Source organism: Paramisgurnus dabryanus, chromosome 10, assembly GCF_030506205.2.
Source record: "Paramisgurnus dabryanus chromosome 10, PD_genome_1.1, whole genome shotgun sequence".
NCBI lineage: Eukaryota > Metazoa > Chordata > Actinopteri > Cypriniformes > Cobitidae > Paramisgurnus > Paramisgurnus dabryanus.
In genome coordinates this window covers 29466876-29485365 of record NC_133346.1, presented here as the reverse complement: position 1 = coordinate 29485365, position 18490 = coordinate 29466876, and the positions used below count along the sequence as shown (strand labels likewise).

General features: G+C 38.5%; 3 long non-coding RNA genes across 5 annotated transcripts in view; 2 read left to right on the top strand and 1 right to left on the bottom strand.

Moving 5' to 3' along the window:
- Positions 1-18490, top strand: part of LOC141282922 (uncharacterized) — a 336747-nt gene that overhangs the window by 252620 nt on the left and 65637 nt on the right. The gene's annotated exons all lie outside the window — the stretch shown is intronic.
- Positions 5904-7811, top strand: LOC135718525 (uncharacterized). Its single transcript, XR_010520882.1, has 3 exons — positions 5904-6029; positions 6149-6191; positions 7681-7811. It is a non-coding gene; the product is annotated as an uncharacterized lncRNA (long non-coding RNA).
- On the bottom strand, positions 11120-15035 carry LOC135718239 (uncharacterized). The gene is made up of 4 exons (XR_010520685.2): positions 14907-15035; positions 14394-14481; positions 14050-14132; positions 11120-12072 (listed from the first exon to the last, which is right to left on the bottom strand). It is a non-coding gene; the product is annotated as an uncharacterized lncRNA (long non-coding RNA).

Here is an 18490-nt window from a genome sequence, read left to right as displayed (position 1 = left end):
GGTAACTTGTTTGCCACGTAGCAATAAAAAAATATACTTAAAACCTTGATTATTGTGGTTAATCACATTGTACTGCTATTGTTTTGAACAATACTGTAACATCTTAGGTGCAGAGACAGGCATGGTGGCGGCCCATTTAGAGACAGGCATGGTGGCGGCCATCTTAGAGACAGGCATGGTGGTGGCCATCTTAGAGACAGGCATGGTGGGGGCCATCTTAGAGACAGGCATGGCTTGAACAGGCTTGGGTAACACAGGCATGACTTTAGCTGGTTTATGTGAGGTGGTTGTGGTTGAGCTGCAGTGTTGCTCATCCACAGCTCCCACGGTGAAGGAAGAACCACTCAACAAAAGAGCAAAGTCTATGTACCCTGTTGGAAAAAACAGCATACCAGCAAGACCAGCATATGTTGTGTTTTGGTGCTGGTTTGCTAGTGAACACCAGCTAAACCAGCATCAGCACCAGCATTAGCACCAGCTAAACCAGCTCCACACCAGCATTAGCACCAGCTAAACCAGCATTAGCACCACCATCCCATGCTGGTCATACCAGCAAGATCAACATATGTTGTGTTTTGGTGGTGGTATACTGGTGACCACCAGCTAAACCAGCATAATTCCCATGCTGGTCCATGCTGGTTTGATGCTGTTTTTCAGCAGGGTACTTCACACAGGCGTAAATGTCCATCAAGTGCATTTAAAAAAAGTTCTTAAGCGTGTCATCATCACAATGTACCTGATAGCATAAATCCAGGAAGTTGGATTTGGGCTATTCGAAGATATGAGGGAGCATCATTTACAGTGAGGAGGGGAAGCAGTTTTGAGTGTGCTATGCACTTCACAGAGTCCACCCCGAGTCTGGTCATAAATACCTTACTCCACATGCTGTGCCTTCCAGGTTTTCTTGGAACAACTGGGGAGATGTTAAATCACGCCAGACACGGACGGCAAAAAGAGGTGTTTGTGGTGAGCAGGAGGAATCAGATGTTGAAATGGAGAGTGTTGATACTGGGCTGCTGGTGCACGATTATGATAGCCATGCTCCCCTGGGTGAGTAATTTAGCTAGCATGTTGTTAACTAAATAACTACAATAAAATCGTAGTTACTTGTCAATTAAATAGTATATATATAATAAAATTTTATAATCTCTGTTACATGTGTACAATTACGATTGCAGTTATGCTAACAGTGGAGCATGTCAGCAAGGTGAATGTGGTATTAAATTATTCGGGGGTCTCAGGTGAATAAATACTATAGTAATTTATAGTAAATACTACAGTGTTTTTGACCCATACTATAGTAATGTACTTGAATTAATTTGTTGTAGTAATTTAATAGTTGCTGTGATAACATAACAACTATATATTATCCAATACTGTACTACATTGTCTACAACTATAGGGTATATTATACTAGTATAAACTAAAGTATACTAGAGTATTTATAACAGTTTATCAGTACACTATAGTTAATACAGAGTATGCTGTAGCAATCATTAACAAAGTGTTGTAAATACTATAATATACAGTATACTACAATTTACTATAGTTCGGTTTAAAAGCACTATAGTATTTCCTATAATACTTTTTCACCTGCAGATTTATGACCGTTTAAGGGATAGTTCACCTTAAAGGACAAGTTCGGTATTTTAGACTTAAAGCCCTGTTTTCAGATTGTTTATGGTGAAATAGAATGGTTTTGACTGAAATTTCGACATTTTCGGCTGCCCTGAGAATTTTCGCGTGTTTGTGTTTCAGCTCAGACCTCTACAATGGATTTAATGGTACACTGGAACAATCCTTTCTAAAATGCATTAAACTTTCGTTTACAAAGACGTGAAACTCACCGAGTGGTCAGGGGTGTTCACTGGTATGCTCACACAAAAATCGCTGCAAAAGATGCTTTCCAACAGCTGTTTTAGAATTCGTTGTTAACTTGTGGACCTATTTTCCCAAACGCCTCACACCCGTACATTCTTCCGCTTAGAGCTTGAATAATAAACACTCCAGCCCAGGTGGTGGCGCTAATCCGCCTTTGCCAATTGCAAGAATAGAAACAAAGTTCCCGGCGCGGAGTAATACCGTACCTCACAGCACATCTAATACATGTCAATGGAGGTGGTAAAAACTACGATAAAACCTGTTGGAATGCGTCTTTTGGAGCGATTTTTGTGTGAGCATACCAGTGAACACCCCTGACCACTCGGTGAGTTTCACGTCTTTGTAAACGAAAGTTTAATGCATTTTAGGAAGGATTGTTCCAGTGCACCATTAAATCCATTGTAGAGGTCTGAGCTGAAACACAAACACGCGAAAATTCTCAGGGCAGCCGAAAATGTCGAAATTTCAGTCAAAACCATTCTATTTGACCATAAACAATCTGAAAACAGGGCTTTAAGTCTAAAATACCGAACTTGTCCTTTAAATTGAAAATTCTGTCATTTGCTCATCCTCATGTTGTTCTAAACCTGTATGAATGTCTTTTTTCTGATGAACATTAAAGATGATATTTTGAGAAATGATGGTAAACACACAGCAGATACCAGTGTTTCCCATATATTCATTTATCTGTGGCGGGGCGCCACAGAATCAACACTGGCCGCCACAAAAAGATTTTTCATGATTCCCATTTACATTTTAATATTTAAAACGGCTTAATTCATTGCAGCGAGCGCTCAGCGTGCCTCCATCCTCCCTCTCTCGTTGTGTGCAGCGCAACAGCGTGCGCCCCCGGCCCCCTCCCCTCTCTTTGCTGAGCCTGCACGCCTCTCTCACATAACAGTGAAAAGTTCCTCCGTGTACTTTCTCTTTTTCGCCTAAACGTCAACAGTCACGGATGTTACTGACAGAGAAGTCGGTGGCTGATTAAGTTCATCATGAGAGTGACTTAACAAAAGGTTAGCATAGTGTTTCCCACATATACCCGTTCTGATGTGAGTCTGTGTCCGAGCTCTCTCCCTACCTATTATGCGGCATGCTAACACAGTCTCACCCCATGTCGTCAATATTTGACAACACTTGACCATTCGTCATATGTTGACGCGAAGGGTATACCTTTCGCGTAATTTTTTGACGAACTGGGGACTTCAATACTATTACGTCCGTTGCATTCTCTTTATTATTTTCTTACCATTTTCGCGTCGGTTTAGGGTTAGATTACGCAAAATTAAACAGTCTACGCAAAATTAAACAGTTGTCACCTGGTGTTGGGGTTAGAGAGTTAGGTACGCGAAATTAAACAGTTGTCACCTGGCGTTGGGGTTAGAGTTAGGTTTGGGTAGGGATGGTAAGAAAATAGGAAAGAGAATGCAACGGACGTAATAGTATTGAAGTCCCCAGTTCGTCAAAAAATGTGAACATATGACGAATGGTCAAGTGTCGTCAAATATTGACGACATGGGGTGAGACTGGGTTGGGCATGCCCATGCACGTGTTCTGTAGTAACAGCAACTGTGTATTCTCTCATATTTCTGAATTTGCAACAAATTGTCTGCGCTATACAATAAAATACCACTCGTATTTCTAATAAAAAAGCGCTCATAACACAACAACACTGATGAGAAGAGCAACACCAGTACAGCCTCAATGTTAACGTATGATGATTTTTTCAGATAAGGTCGCGTTTTTAGCAGCAGTTTAAGAAAGAGCTGATTGGATTAAACAAAGAGTTACTGAGTCGTGGGTCATTACTAGGTCCTGTTTAGTCACTATTTTATAGACAACAGAACAGAAACTATGTAAAAATAGCATCTTAGTTGTGTAAAAATGCAATATAATGTGACGGATCAAAGAGTAAAACACGACGCAATGACGTCACATATATGCTAATCAGCGTGTGACGTCATTGCCGCCACAGTATCTCAAAATCCTGTGGGATACTCTCCATTAACTTCCATTGTAGGAAAAAATATTTTGGAAGTATTGTGATAAATGATGAAGAAAATATTTTGATAAATGATGGTAAGAACACAGTTGACGGTACCCATTAAATTCCATCATATTTTTTGTTCCTACTATGGAAGTCAATGGTCACTTACTGCTGTGTGTTTACCATCTTGTTGCTTAACATTACATGAAAGGGTACAGACATTAGCACAGACCATTGAAGTTATTAATGAATGTACAACAATGGCGACAATATAATAATCAACTTCCATAAAATACAGCAAATTTACATTTTTAATTATGGTGTGTGAGAATATTGGGGTGAATAAAGAACTTGTAGTTATATTTTAACTATTATATAACTGCATAAACCTGTAATAGTAACTTACCCTTTTTTTAAATAAAGTTTTTTGTTTCTCTTAAATTAGGTGCTCTTGATGAGGCGCTGGAAAAAATAAAGGAGCTGGAGGAACTGGTATCAAGCCTTACCATCTCTCGAGCTTTGCTGGAGAAATGGTGTGTGTCTGATGAAGACTTCAGATACTTTACAAGATTCCCAAACAAAAACATATTTTTTGTTTTCTGGAGATCAATTGAGCACTCTGCATCAAGGATTGTGTACTGGTCCAAAGTCAAGCGAATCAGAATTTCAACGGTACAGAAAGAGGTTGTGAGGCCAAGCCTTTAGCGCAAGATGCAGCTCATTGATCAGTTTTTCATTTTTTGTTTGCGAGTTGCTGTCGGCCCTAGAGAGAGAGTTTTGGCCGAGATTTTTCAAGTGAGCACTTCTACAGTGAGTCGCATTACCATGGTCAAACTACCTGTACCTTGCGTTGGGTTTGGTTCAAATCTGGATGACCCGGGACCAGATGAGGCGACCAATGCCTGTAAAATTCCAGCAGTACTGCCTAAATGTGAGGGTCATTATTGACTGCACAGAGTTCAGATGTGAGAGCCCAGAGGCAATTACCCTCCACTCTGAAAACTTTTTAACCTACAAGAGCTATACCACCTTCAAAGCTTTTATTGGAGTGGCACCCTGTGGTGCAATCACATTTGCATCCAAGTTATTCACTGGCTCTGTCTCTGAAAAGGAGTTGACAAGGCAGTCAGGGATTTTGAACTTACTGGAGCCAGGTGACGAGGTTATGGCAGATAAGAGCTTCCTCACTGGAAAGTTTCTGGAGGATGTTAAGCCAAAATTAATTATCCCCCCTTTCAAGCACAGAGACCAGTTTAGCAGAGAGGAAACTGAGAGAACCCAGGCCAATGCCAGACTTTGCGTCCTTGTTGAACGTGCAATTAGACGAGTAAAAGAGTACCACATTTGGGATTCTCCAATTCCCCTCACTTTAGCAGGCACTGTTAATCAGATGTGGTCTTGCTGTTGCATAATGGCAAATTACCAAGGTCCTTTAGATCTGGAAGGTGAGATACAATACTGGACAGAGTGAACACCTACTTACCTGTCATTAACATCACCTCCTCACCCACAGCCGGTAAAATCAGCCCACTTCTCCTGCTCTGCCAGTAACATCGGCCCACCTCCTCCTGCTCACCAGCCAGTAACATCGGCCACCACCTCATTATCAGCCAGTAACATCGGCCCACCACCTCATCATCAGTAACATTGATCTTTTTAAAATTGAAGTTTTTTTTTAATTACCGCAAGACTCTTCAGTCAACCTTGCTATGTAAGTAATAGCGATAATTTTCCATCTTCTCTTTATTTTGTATTTTGGTCAATATTCTTAGTAATTGTGGTCACACCGAATTAAGCATTAATGTATCACCTACACAAATTTTTTCTTCATTTATTTTAACAGAACCAGAGAAGACCTTGTCCTGAGCTAGCTTACTTTGTGACACTGTGGTGCATTTTCTGGTAAGTTTGTTTTTGTTACCCTATTTAGACAGGGTCAACATCATTAACTTTTGCTGGATTTAATAATGGAAAAACGAAAACCTTGTTTTTTGTTGTTGCCTTTTTAATCAATATTATTTTTCTATTTTAACAAGTAAACCAGTAACAACAGACATCAACAGCCAGTAACATTGGCTCACCACCTCATCAACAGCCAGTAACATTGGCTCACCACCTCATCAACAGCCAGAAACATCGGCCACCATCTCATCAACAGCCAGTAAGATATTGCATTTAGGTCAATATTCTTATTACTTGTGGTCACACAGAACCTCGCATTAATGTAATGCACCTGCACACATTTTATAACACACATTATCTCTTCATTTACTTAAACAGAACCAGAGAAGAGCTTGTCCTGAGCTAGCATACTTATTTTCTGGTAAGCTAGCATGTGTTGCCCTATTCAGACAGGGTCAATGTCATTAACTTTTGCTTGTTTTTTGTTGTTGTTTTAATCAATATTAATGCTCAGTTTTAACATGTAAACTAACTGTATTCTATGACATTGCTTAGTATTCAAAAATAAAGATTTTAATAACACCTAACAAATTTTAATCTACATTAAATATTCAATTCAATTCAATTTTATTTATATAGCGCTTTTCACAATTGTTAATTGTTGCAAAGCAGCTTTACATGAGTAGATGTAGAGGAGAACATTGAAAATCAATACATAGTATAAGAAGTAGAATATAGCGGCTAAGGATAAAAAACCGTGTATGCGAGCATATTAATAATGTAACGTATACAGTAAAGTGCTAAGTTAAGCCAAAGTTGGCTGACTCTCCCTGGGACTAAAAAACCCCCTAGGAAAAAACCCGGTGGGAAAAACTCCTAGAAGGACAAATAACCCTAGGGAGAAATTAATATTTATATTTATAATATATAGACACGGTAGGGATAGGAAGCATGTAAGCGGATTAAAGGCGGAGTCCACGATGTTTGAAAAACGGTTTGGAAAAGGAGACGGGCCGACTACCAAAACACACTTATAGCCAATCAAATCAAATCAAATGCCGGGTTGCGTATGTGTGGGGCGGGTCTATCAACAGAAGGTCCAGATTTTATTGGGGTAGGGGCGTGTTTGTTTAGGTGATTTCAAATATCAACATTGGCTTTCAAACATCATGGACTCCGCCTTTAAACTGGTTCAGCCGGTGGCCGTTGGTCGCGCATCGGTTGGGCGTCACGTTGAAGGACAGCCAGTAGATCAGTGGTGCGATGACCTTCACAGCAACAGGAACTGGGTCTGTTTGTCTCATTGTCCTCAGGGTCGAGGACGAGACAGGGAGACAAAAACAGAATTCTATTAGCGTAGGGGCCGTTCGCATGTAATGCAAGTGTCATACATTATAGTGGTTTAATTCAGCTCGGTTCCAGACAGGCTAACTATTGCGGCAAGAGTAAATTACCCATATGAGGTATGTGAGTGCTTTGTTCTAGACAAAATAACTTCTGCGGGAAAAGTACATTTACTGGACATTCTATGTGAATGCTTTGTTAAAGAAGAATGTCTTAAGTTTAGATTTAAATTGTTCGACTGTGTCTGATACTCGAACATTATTTGGTAAATCATTCCAGAGCTTAGGGGCTAAGTAGGAAAAGGATCTAACACCTTTAGACACTTTTGATATTCTAGGGATAATTAAGTAACCCGAATTTTGTGATCGCAGTTTACGTGGTGGATTGTATTCTGATAGTAGTTCTTTAATATACCATATTTACAAATTATATTAAAAATCCTTGGCTACTACCATAAACAATGAAATGAACCGTGACCAATCAACTAATTTTACTTCCTAACATATGCAGATATAACCATTTAACTATATTAATAATTCACCTTTTCTTGCCTTTTTTCTCCCTAGCAAAGCTTGAATGTATGTTCCAAAGTAGAATTCATCAGCTTTAGCCTTGATTTCTTGGATCAGCACATCATCTCTCCATACTCTTTCTACTGTAAAGTCACCCCTAGTATCTGTAACCACATCACACCAAGCTAAGCCAGTGACCATCAGCTGACCCTGAACTTGCCAGTGGTAGGTGTGTTTTCTCTTTAGTTTTGGTTGGCCCCCAACAAACTCAATGTGTGATACTTCTCTAATGTGTTCCACATCCGGGCATTTAACTTCTACCAAGCCATAGGGAGGTTCTTCATTGGGGTCCACCACTTTGCCATCTGGACTGGCACCAAGATGTGGAGCATGGGGGTGGATGACGAGACCGCATGGAAGAACGTTGACATCAAAGGTGGCAGCATAGCGATAAAGAACCTCTGGCTCAAGTTCCAGTCCTCTTCGCATTGCCTTGACCTGGGGGGCACCTTTTATAATTCGTCCAAAACGTTTTTTTATTACTGCTGATTTACTATTTAGTACAGCTTTATGATTAACTGATGATTTATTAAATGTGTTTGAAAGATGAGTTGTTGTCTTATTTTATCATATTTTACCTGTGTGCGGGGCCTGTGCCAGGACTGCTCCTTGCTTGTGCACGCAATGGCAGCTGGAACATTCTTGATGCCTAGCATACTAAAATGTGCTGTCTGATAAAGCAATGCAACCAGATGGTTGCACAAACTTCTTCCAGCAGCACATGAGGATGTATATCCCTGTAAGACCCAAATATAGAAAAAAATGAGCAACATTTTTTTTGACCTCCCAGATATTGTTTTAGGAGGCCTCTGATGTAGAAATGAAAGAGTTTTCTGATTTTTTACGTTTTAGTACGTTTTTAGGAAAATGTTGTAAATTAGCAACATTGGGCATTGCTTGGAGCAGAACTTCTGTGTTTGTACTCACTTTGTCTGAACAGATATACAGAACATTTAAGCATTCATTTGCAGGGTTGATTGCTTACTTAGCCCCATAACAGTATATATATCATGAGTTATAACCACACAACAATCATAGTTTTATAAATAAGCATTTATTAATAAAAAATATGGGAAAAAAATATTTACAAATCTTAATTCTCAATTTCCTTACTATTGGTGTTGACAGATGTTCCACTTTTTTGCAAGCTGTACGTTCATTTGTGTTTCTTGTCAAAGCCTCAATCATGTCTTCTGTCACAAACTTTTGGAAGTACGCCAGTGGGGTAAGGAGGGAGGTGGCATCATTGGTAATTTCTGAACCAGAGAAATCGGTATTGGGACTGATAAAATCCTTTTTCAGCCAGCGAAATCTGTCCCGGGGCACAGTGTGTTTAATTGGTTGGGGCTTGATTTCCACATCATCATTGGCTGGGCAGTCAATGGGTTGGTGGTTTTCTTTGTCCATTTCACCTGCATCTTCATTCTCTGAGTCACTTGAATCCGTGTCGTCTGAGTCGATTTCAAAATCGCTCTCTCCATTTTGGACAAAAGCAATCACATCCTGCACACTGAATAAAATACCTTTCTACACTTGTGGCATTCTGAAATGGAAAAAGTAAACAAAAAAATGAAGTTAAATATGTGAATAATACATATGGGTCTTACATTGTAGTAGATAAACTGAAAGAATAGACAGGGTGGTAGACCATGTGGGTAGAAATCTAAATATTGCCATTAGCATGCCCATAAGTATTATAATTTCAACATTTCACTACATTCAAACAATACTGTCTATTGCAGCCTATTATGCTCTCTACTTATCATACTAAAGGAACACATGCATCCCCCAGAGCACTTACAGGTTCACATTCAAGACCATTCGCACCTGTTCCTGGACAATGCAACAGGCATCCCAAAAATTCCAGAACATTCAGAATCTGTTTTTCTATCTCCTAATGCTACTAACAGCTGCTTGGGCAACATTGAGAAAAAATGGCTCAGGATCATTTAGAAGTTAAAAAACAAAAAAAAAAACTACAAAAATACAGGAAGTTTCAAATACTGCTATAGATGCTGAAGTTTCAAATATCCCATAACATTTTTTCATGTGTTTAATAATGGTCTAAGCTAAACTAAGTAAAACAATTAACAGAAAAACACATTTATAGCTTAGTTACAATTAATCATGTAACACTACATTTTTACTACATTTATTTTTCAATTTGTGATCATTTGAAAAGTGCAGTGTCCTTATGTAATGTGTAAGGTGCACAGGGTATTTTGACTACCACTCTGACCCAATGTTGTAGAATTACAACATAGACATAACAAGCTCTAAATCAAATTTGATGAAAGTTTTCCAAAATAACTAAATATGTACATGTTCTAGACATTGTAATAAACACCCAAAAAATATTTAAGCAGTGTTACTTACTTTAATCCTGACAAATCCAGTCATGCAAAAAAAGGAGATGAGCTCAGCGGGAAGTTTGCAGGTAGAGTGAGTTCATAGCCAGATGACCGGACCTATAGACACTTCTTCTATCCAATAGGATTGTGAGGACAAACAATAGGACCCATTAACTATGTAAATGTGGTTTTGAGAGGAAAAAAACATTTGCAGGCATTTTTTTTTAATTGTTAAAAGTGATGTTGTAAATTTGCAACCGTGGGTCTTACAGGGATATGCTGTCAGTTCAGGTGGGGTGATGGTTTCAAGTGTGATCTACAGAACGTGATAGAAAAACCTTCATGTATTTTACATATTCATTTGTTTTGCTGTTCATTTAAGAAGTACACTGAACCATTTACTCCCAACTGTAAAATGTGTATTTGTAGCTACATTTTATATTTATAATTCTACTTGTACAATATTAAAATTTCTAGTCCAATTCCATGTAAAGATTTGCATTTTTTGCATTCACCCAGTCTACCCAAAGTTTGCTGCCATCTACTGGGGAAAAACACTTAAAATAACATATTTCATACTAACATACAATGACATCATTCTAATTTATTTATTTACTTATTTTGTGTGTACATTTATAGTATCAACTTTTTAATATAATTTTAAATGCCCTAAACAATGTACAAGGGTTACAATCCCAGCAAACATAAGGTCAGCGGTCCACCGGCGGACCACCGGCGGCAAAGTTGGCGGTCCACTGGCGGATGCCGCCAGCGGCTCGCCGGAGTTTTGCCCATCGTTTTTCCAGCGGACCACCAGCGGCAGCCGCTACTTTTTCGACGGAGGTCCGCTGTTGGACCGCTGCCCCAGCTAACACAAGGCCAGCGGACGAGCGGCGGTCCCCCGGCGGATGCCGCCAGTGGCTCGCCGGAGTTTTACCCATCGTTTTTCCAGCGGACCACCAGCGGCAGCCGCAAAGGTCCGCTGGTTTATACCGGTAATGGTTGCTAGCTGCCCGGTCGGTCCGTGGTTCATAATTGTTTAATCACGCTAACCAAATGTCTTTCAACACAATAATAAACAATTTACATCAGCAACTGCAAATTTATTATTGTCAGTAAACAGAATAAATATTCAAATGCATATACATTTATCACATGCATTAAAACCAACATGACTTACAAATAAAAACAACCAGTTTACACCTTTCTGTACCCATGCAAAGTTATCCATGATTTTACCATCATTTGCAGTAACACATGGTAAATATAAAATCAACCATGATTTTACAACAATAATAAAGAATAAACATTCTCTTACAACAGCATAGGCTTATAGTACTACATTTTAGTAACCACAAACTTTACCATGATTTAAAAATATATGGTTACCATGGTTTCACTGCAGCATTACTATAATACTACTATACTGCCCAACAAAGCCAAAGCGCAGTAACTATGCATTTGGTCAAAATTGAGGTGAAGGTTGAAATGGGCTTTGTGAGATCTGTTGTCTTGTGACAAAGTCTCCTGGTTTAATTTTGTCCCATCAGAGAAATGTGTTTGCCAAAATTGCAGTAACAAGTTTGACCCGCTGGTGTAAAACACTTTAAGAACTTTTTTCTCGGTTTTAGTGTTTGCGTAGTTACTGCACTTAGAAGAAGAAACTTTTTCAACCCACTTTGTGTTGTTACAATGTCTGTAATATGTACATTAACAATATTTGGATGATGCAAAACATCATTTTGGCAGAGTATTGTGGACAAATAAATGGAAATAAATCAGTAAAATTAGCTAAAGAATATTTTTTTCAAATATAAACATATATTGTATTTGTAAAAATATTAAGTGGGTTGAAAATCTGTAGGGTTGCGCTTTGGTGCAGTAATTACAATATGTTACATTTGGCAGTTGTGTATGTCCATCTATAGATGCCATCATATAATGTCTTTGTGAGTGTTTACGTCATCTGAATTCTTCACAAGTGAGGCTGGATCCAAACAGAGCCATAAGCTCTAGTTATCTCATGATGTGTATCCTGATGGACAAAAACATAAAAGCAAAATGAGAAGGATTAGGGTTGCTGCTGTTCATATTATTTCAAGCAAAAGCTCGTTTGCGCATTTTATTATTTAATTACTGAAGAACAAGGTCATAAGATGTTTTAGTGTATGTGAATGCTTGTCTTAGAAGTAGTGTTTTTTCTAGATTTAGACTGCATGGGAGAATTTAGGAGTAAAATGTGACAAAGCCTTGCCTTTTTATTGTATTTTATTAAAGAGCAATTATGGTCCGACTCATGATTTTACATTTACTTTGGTGTGTAAGTATGTATTAGTACATGTTAACGATATGCGTAAACAATGAGTAACAATGACTTTGTATTGCGTGTGGCTGCCTGAACCTCCATGTCATTTCTGGCTTATAACAAATACCACAACAATGCCTAAAAGCTGCTGTGTGACAGGGTGTGGAGCTAACATAGCCTGGCTCCGCCCTCCTACGTGCTTCCACTTAATTTTCATTTCGCTTCAGTACAATGTCTGGGACTGCTGTGTAGAGTGTTGTTTTGTCCTGCAAAAATCTGCAGGACCAATCAGCGAACAGAAGTCGTGCGTCAGTTTGAGTTGTAATTCAGTAATGGCAGCGGAGAAAGACGTGAGAAAAGCTATTCAGTCCGTTGTTGCAAAATTGCAGAATATACAGAAGTTAAAGCCGGAGCAAGAACAATGTTTGCTAAGTTTTGTTGGTCTGTTCATTCAAACTTGTTGTTTCCAGCCGGTATTGGCGCATGACATACGTCACGACCACACTTTAACAATTGCCTATGGCAGATCCTGAGTGACTCTGGGCAGATCCAATAGTTTTAAACTTCAACAGAAGACCCTCCTTAACGGAAGTAACACTTTGCAATGGAGCGTGGCCAGACTCCCTGTACAAATGAAATGAATGTACGAGAGTCTGGTTGGACCAGGCTTGAGCTAACAAGCCAAAAACTCAGAAATAAGACTTTATAAGCTGTTGACACAAAAAAAACTAGCGTTTCAAAGACACAAAACTGGATTCAGGCAACTTGTCATAGTACTACTATAATTAGAACTATGCCCAGTTGCCCACTGGAGGGAAACGTAATCAGCGATCCACTTTTGTCTCCTTAAAGGCTGAGTTTTATAGCTTGGTACTAAAAACGTATTTCTGGGGTTTTCAGCGTGTTAGCTGTAGACTCTGTCACGCAGCAGCTTTCAGGCATTGTTTTGTTTTTTGGTTATAAGCCAGAAATGCAATATAAAGTAAATTGAGATGGTTGGATTGTTTTCCCCCGGTGGGCGTGGTTTTCAAATAATGCACTGTCTGTATAATTGCTCCCGCTTTTACTCATAGCCTACAAATGAACTCCTGTCAGCATTGCATTGTGACCGAATCTTTCAAACAGGAGCGTCACATTTCCGGCTGACGGCAGACATATTCAGGCCAATCACAACGTACATATTAGCTGGCCAATCAGGGACACAGCGCATTTCAGATCGATGAGTTCTGTACAAAATCAATGCGTTTGAGGACGTGAGTGGCACCATATGAGCAATATTAAATGAACAAGTAAACCTAAAAACATAGATTCTGTTATATTTTGTATACTTTAATTTTCTTTTCTGTGTTTTCCATCCTTTTCATCAATATTGATTGCTTTGTGACAAATTGCATGTTATGTTTGTAGATTTTCCTTGCTGATATCCGTGCAGCAGAGTCAAAGCAGACCTGTCAGAAAACATCTCTAAGTTGCTATGAATCTCATAACTAGTAAGTACAAGTCAAATCAATGCGTTTGAGGAAGGGAGGAAATCTAAAGCTATAAAAATTTATGTGTTTTTAACTGTACACCACGCAAACACATTGCATATTATACCAAATACACAAAATAACATTGTTTTTTACCAATGAAATTGGATGCACTTTATAAATAAACCACAACCTTAAACCTGTAAACAGCAATGTATTAGTTTAAGGTTGTACTTACTAGTTATGAGATTCATAGCAACTTAGAGATGTTTTCTGACAGGTCTGCTTTGACTCTGCTGCACGGATATCAGCAAGGAAAATCTACAAACATAACATGCAATTTGTCACAAAGCAATCAATATTGATGAAAAGGATGGAAAACACAGAAAAGAAAATTAAAGTATACAAAATATAACAGAATCTATGTTTTTAGGTTTACTTGTTCATTTAATATTGCTCATATGGTGCCACTCACGTTTGGATGTTAAAACCTTCCTGGAATAACTGCTATAAACGCAGAAAAATGACAAGATGCATGGTAATATGTTGTGAAAAAAGTGAGTTAATATGCTCTCAACCTGCCTGAGTTTACATCTCTGTCTGTGGCTCCCTTCAGAAAATTTTGAAATCTTCAGCTTTTCTTCTATTATAGAGGTTATATTGGTCACTCCTAAAATAAAAGAACAACTTTTTTGTATATATATATGTTTACGATAAAACATGTGTTTGTACTAGTTTCACCAAATACTCACGCTATATGAAAGTTTTTTCACCGTTTAACTGTGCAGTACATTGCATATTTTAGGCTAAACAAAGTAGCCTAAGTTACTTCCAATAATGCATTGACAACCTGAACAAAGCTATCACATCATCTCATCAACACACGAAGTTGCTTTTTAAAAAGCAAAACTTAATAAACAATGCAAAAGCTATAGTCACCCTAACATTATCACTTTTGAAAAGCGTCCACATGCTATCAGACTTTCTCTAAGACAAAAAACATTTCTATGAAGTAAATATTCAACACAAGCGTTTCTGTTACGTGTCAATAATAGTTTTGTGTATTATTTGTGTATTTTGAGGGACTAAACTTACCTGAAAACAGTAAAGAAACCCGTGAAAGAGGAGCTTCGTCAGTCCCACCTCATGGTAATCCGTATTGAGGGAAAGACGGCTGTTCGACTTCCTGCCTGCGGCCCCGCTAGAACTGACAGACGCATGACGTTAAAGTGCCGCGAGAGCGAGACGAAATTACACTTCGTATGAGTTCTCGAATCGTTCTCGCGGTACTTTGACGTCATACAGCTGTCGGTTCTTGCAGCGCCGCATGAAGTCGAACAAGCCAAAAAGGGCACGTGTTCGGCACGCATAGCACACGCGTCATGGCAAATTCACACATTGACATAATCACTACAACAATTTAAAATCTCCTCAAATGATTATGAAATCACAAACTCGTTTTGTTGTCTATAAATGTCCAAATTACCACGCCTGCACGTGGACTACATTGTATCAAACACTATCTCTCATTTTTTATTCTATCCTTAAAATTCTTTTAAACTGAAATATTAAAAAAATATGTATGCATTTCGTTAAATAAGCCCTATATGCAGTCTCATATTGTTTTTCATGTATTTTCTTAAGATTTTTAAAATTCTTAGTTTCAGTAACCTAGCAGTTTGCCACTGGTGTACCAACGGTGGGCAGGGGCAAGCCGCTGGTTGCTTGCCACCCAAGAAACGCCGGGAGACAGACAGCTTTTTTACGTTGGTCGGTTTGCCGAAGGTGCCCCGACGGTGGTCCGACCGCGTCAAGCCGCTGACTTTGTGCCACCCAAAAACCGCCGGCAGACCGCCAGGTCATTGTTTGCTGGGGCGGTTTGCCACTGGTGTACCATCGGTGGTCCAGCAGGGGCAAGCCGCTGGTGGCTTGCCACCCAAGAAACGCCGGCAGACCGACAGCTTTTTTACGTTGGTCGGTTTGCCGAAGGTGCCCCGACGGTGGTCCGACCGCGTCAAGCCGCTGACTTCGTGCCGCCCAAAAACTGCCGGCGGACCGCCAGGTCATTGTTTGCTGGGAATGACCATTATAATGTAAAAGCTATGTTATGTTAATGGTAACTGCAGTTGGTGCTGTTATTACAAAACTATTTAGCTTCTTTTAATACATACATTGATATAAGTAATACATTGGAAACAATCTGTTTATCAGAAAACATACCATTCACTATTACATCCAATAATTTATTATTTACCTCAAGCTGATGTGGTTCCTCTCGCTTTCGTAACGACCTATAACACCTGGCCCTAATAACAATTTTCCCTGAAAGAATGTTTGTGACTGAACACACACACACACACACACACACACACACACACACACACACACACACACACACACACACACACACACACACACACACACACACACACACAAATACACAGTTAACAAGTTTTTTGAATTATTTTTATTAAGAACACTTTTAAATCATCCATAAAACAACATTGATTGTTCTGCCATGATAACTGCCTAGCATAATACCTACCTTGATAATCAAAAATAAATTCTCAAAAAAAAAAATTGTACTCTTTATCTAATTTTTATCTTCTTACCTCTCCCTGAAAACTATCAACAAAACGGACAACTTCTGGTATTCTTACTTTAGGTAAATTAGTTAATGTCTGAGAAAAAAACGAGCTGTTGGCGGTCCATTATGATTATGATAATGAATGAATGAATGAGATCCTTGACGGCGTGACCGGAAATGCATTCTACCTACATCTGGTCTCGGCCGCCATATTGTGAAATAGGCCTATCCTCAATGGGTTGGTTGTTCTGGCGTAGTCCAAGCAAAGCAACGAGTGGATTCATGTTGCCGGTTGGAAATTTAAAAACCTGGATTCTGGTTAGGCTGATTATTGCTTGCTGTGCCTCTTGTGATTTATACATGGTTCTAATACACATGTTCCACGTACATAAATAACAATCCTTAACCTACCAAGTTTAAGCTCGAGTTTTTAAAATAACAATAACACATACTGACCATATATAAATTCACAATATGAACTTCATCAACACTGTGTTAAATTTGATAAATCCTACTGAAAAGTAGGAGTGTTGGAGATGGAGATGGATTTCACATGACAACGAGATCTGACTACAGTTAATTACTACAGTGAATTAACAGAATAAATACCTAGAATATGACCAATATTTTTTCTGTGGTCATATTATCTGATTTTAGTGTCACTCTTACTGCCATGGAACAGCATGAAGCTCTCTACGTTGATCGCGCTACTTGCCTTGTAATTCCGCGGGTAAAGATCACTTCCGGTTGACGTCACTGGCATCAAACGAAAACACCAAAGTGAAACGCACACGCTCCTTATCCGTTTTTTAGATTTTTGATATTAGTACAAAATTGAATATCGGAAAACAAAGCGTTATCCGTTTTTTCATTTTGGTTTTGGAAACAGATTAAAAAAAAAAACACGTCTTTTTTAATTTTTTTATTTTTGGTTTCAATTAGAAAAACGAATGAACAAACGATACACGGATTCACAAGCACCAGAATGAACGAGTTCACAGTAACGTTCATCATTTAGTAATACAGTACGTATGTCAGGAAATGTATATAAAATACACAGAGGCGAGGACAGGGTTATTATAGTTTTAAAAAAAGATATTAGTTTTTATTTTATTTCGTTTTGTAATGTGTTATTTTATTTCAGTTTAGTTTTAGTTCTTTTTAGTGGTGCATAAATAGTTTTGATTTAGTTTCTATTTTTCAAAAATCATTCCTTTTAGTCTTTATTTAGTTTTAGTATAGTTTTAGTCTTTAACATAATATCATGGTTGTGTACATACACCTTGCCAAATCTGGAAATGCTGAAAATACGATGAGAATAAGAGGATTTAAAAAAAATAAGTTTTGTTTATTTAGTCCTATCAATCAAAGGCCGGGACAAATACCACACCAACCAACACTCTAAATTCTGATGTGTTATTTGGGTAAATATAATATACATATATAAATATACATGTTTGGTTATAAATAATCATATGCTGGGTTGTTGTTAACCCAAAGATGGGTTAAAACAACCCAGCATTGCATTGAAACAACCCAGCATATGTTTATTTATAAACCAACATATGTGTTCTGTCCAGTATTTTCTCAGCATTGGGTTAAAAATAACCCAGATAATTTAGAGTAAATCAGCACATCTTACTTGTACAAACTGTGCACAACAACTGAAAATCAATGCAAAGTTTAATGTTCTGTCTATGAGTGTCCATTTCTGTACCAGAAGAGACCGCTGTACTAACATAATATACCTATTTGTTGACTAAATATTAATATATAATATTATTTGTTGATTATCCGCAAAGGCATATAATAGTTTCAGATTAGTTAAACGGACATTCTGTATCATAGCACCCAAAAAGCGTCAGCTAACACTGCCAAGCAAGCGGTTGGCGTCAGCGTTTTCAGCCATATTTACAGTAACGTTTTAATGCTTCCGTGTACAGTACACTGAGATAATTAAGCCTTCTTCAGTTATTGTAATGGTTTGCCAGCAGAAACAAATTGTCTTACTAAACTAGGCGTTAGCAACAAGATGATGTTTTCTAAACCGAACTGTTGGCTCGGGGGCAGGGATCCAGTGCCCTGACAGCGT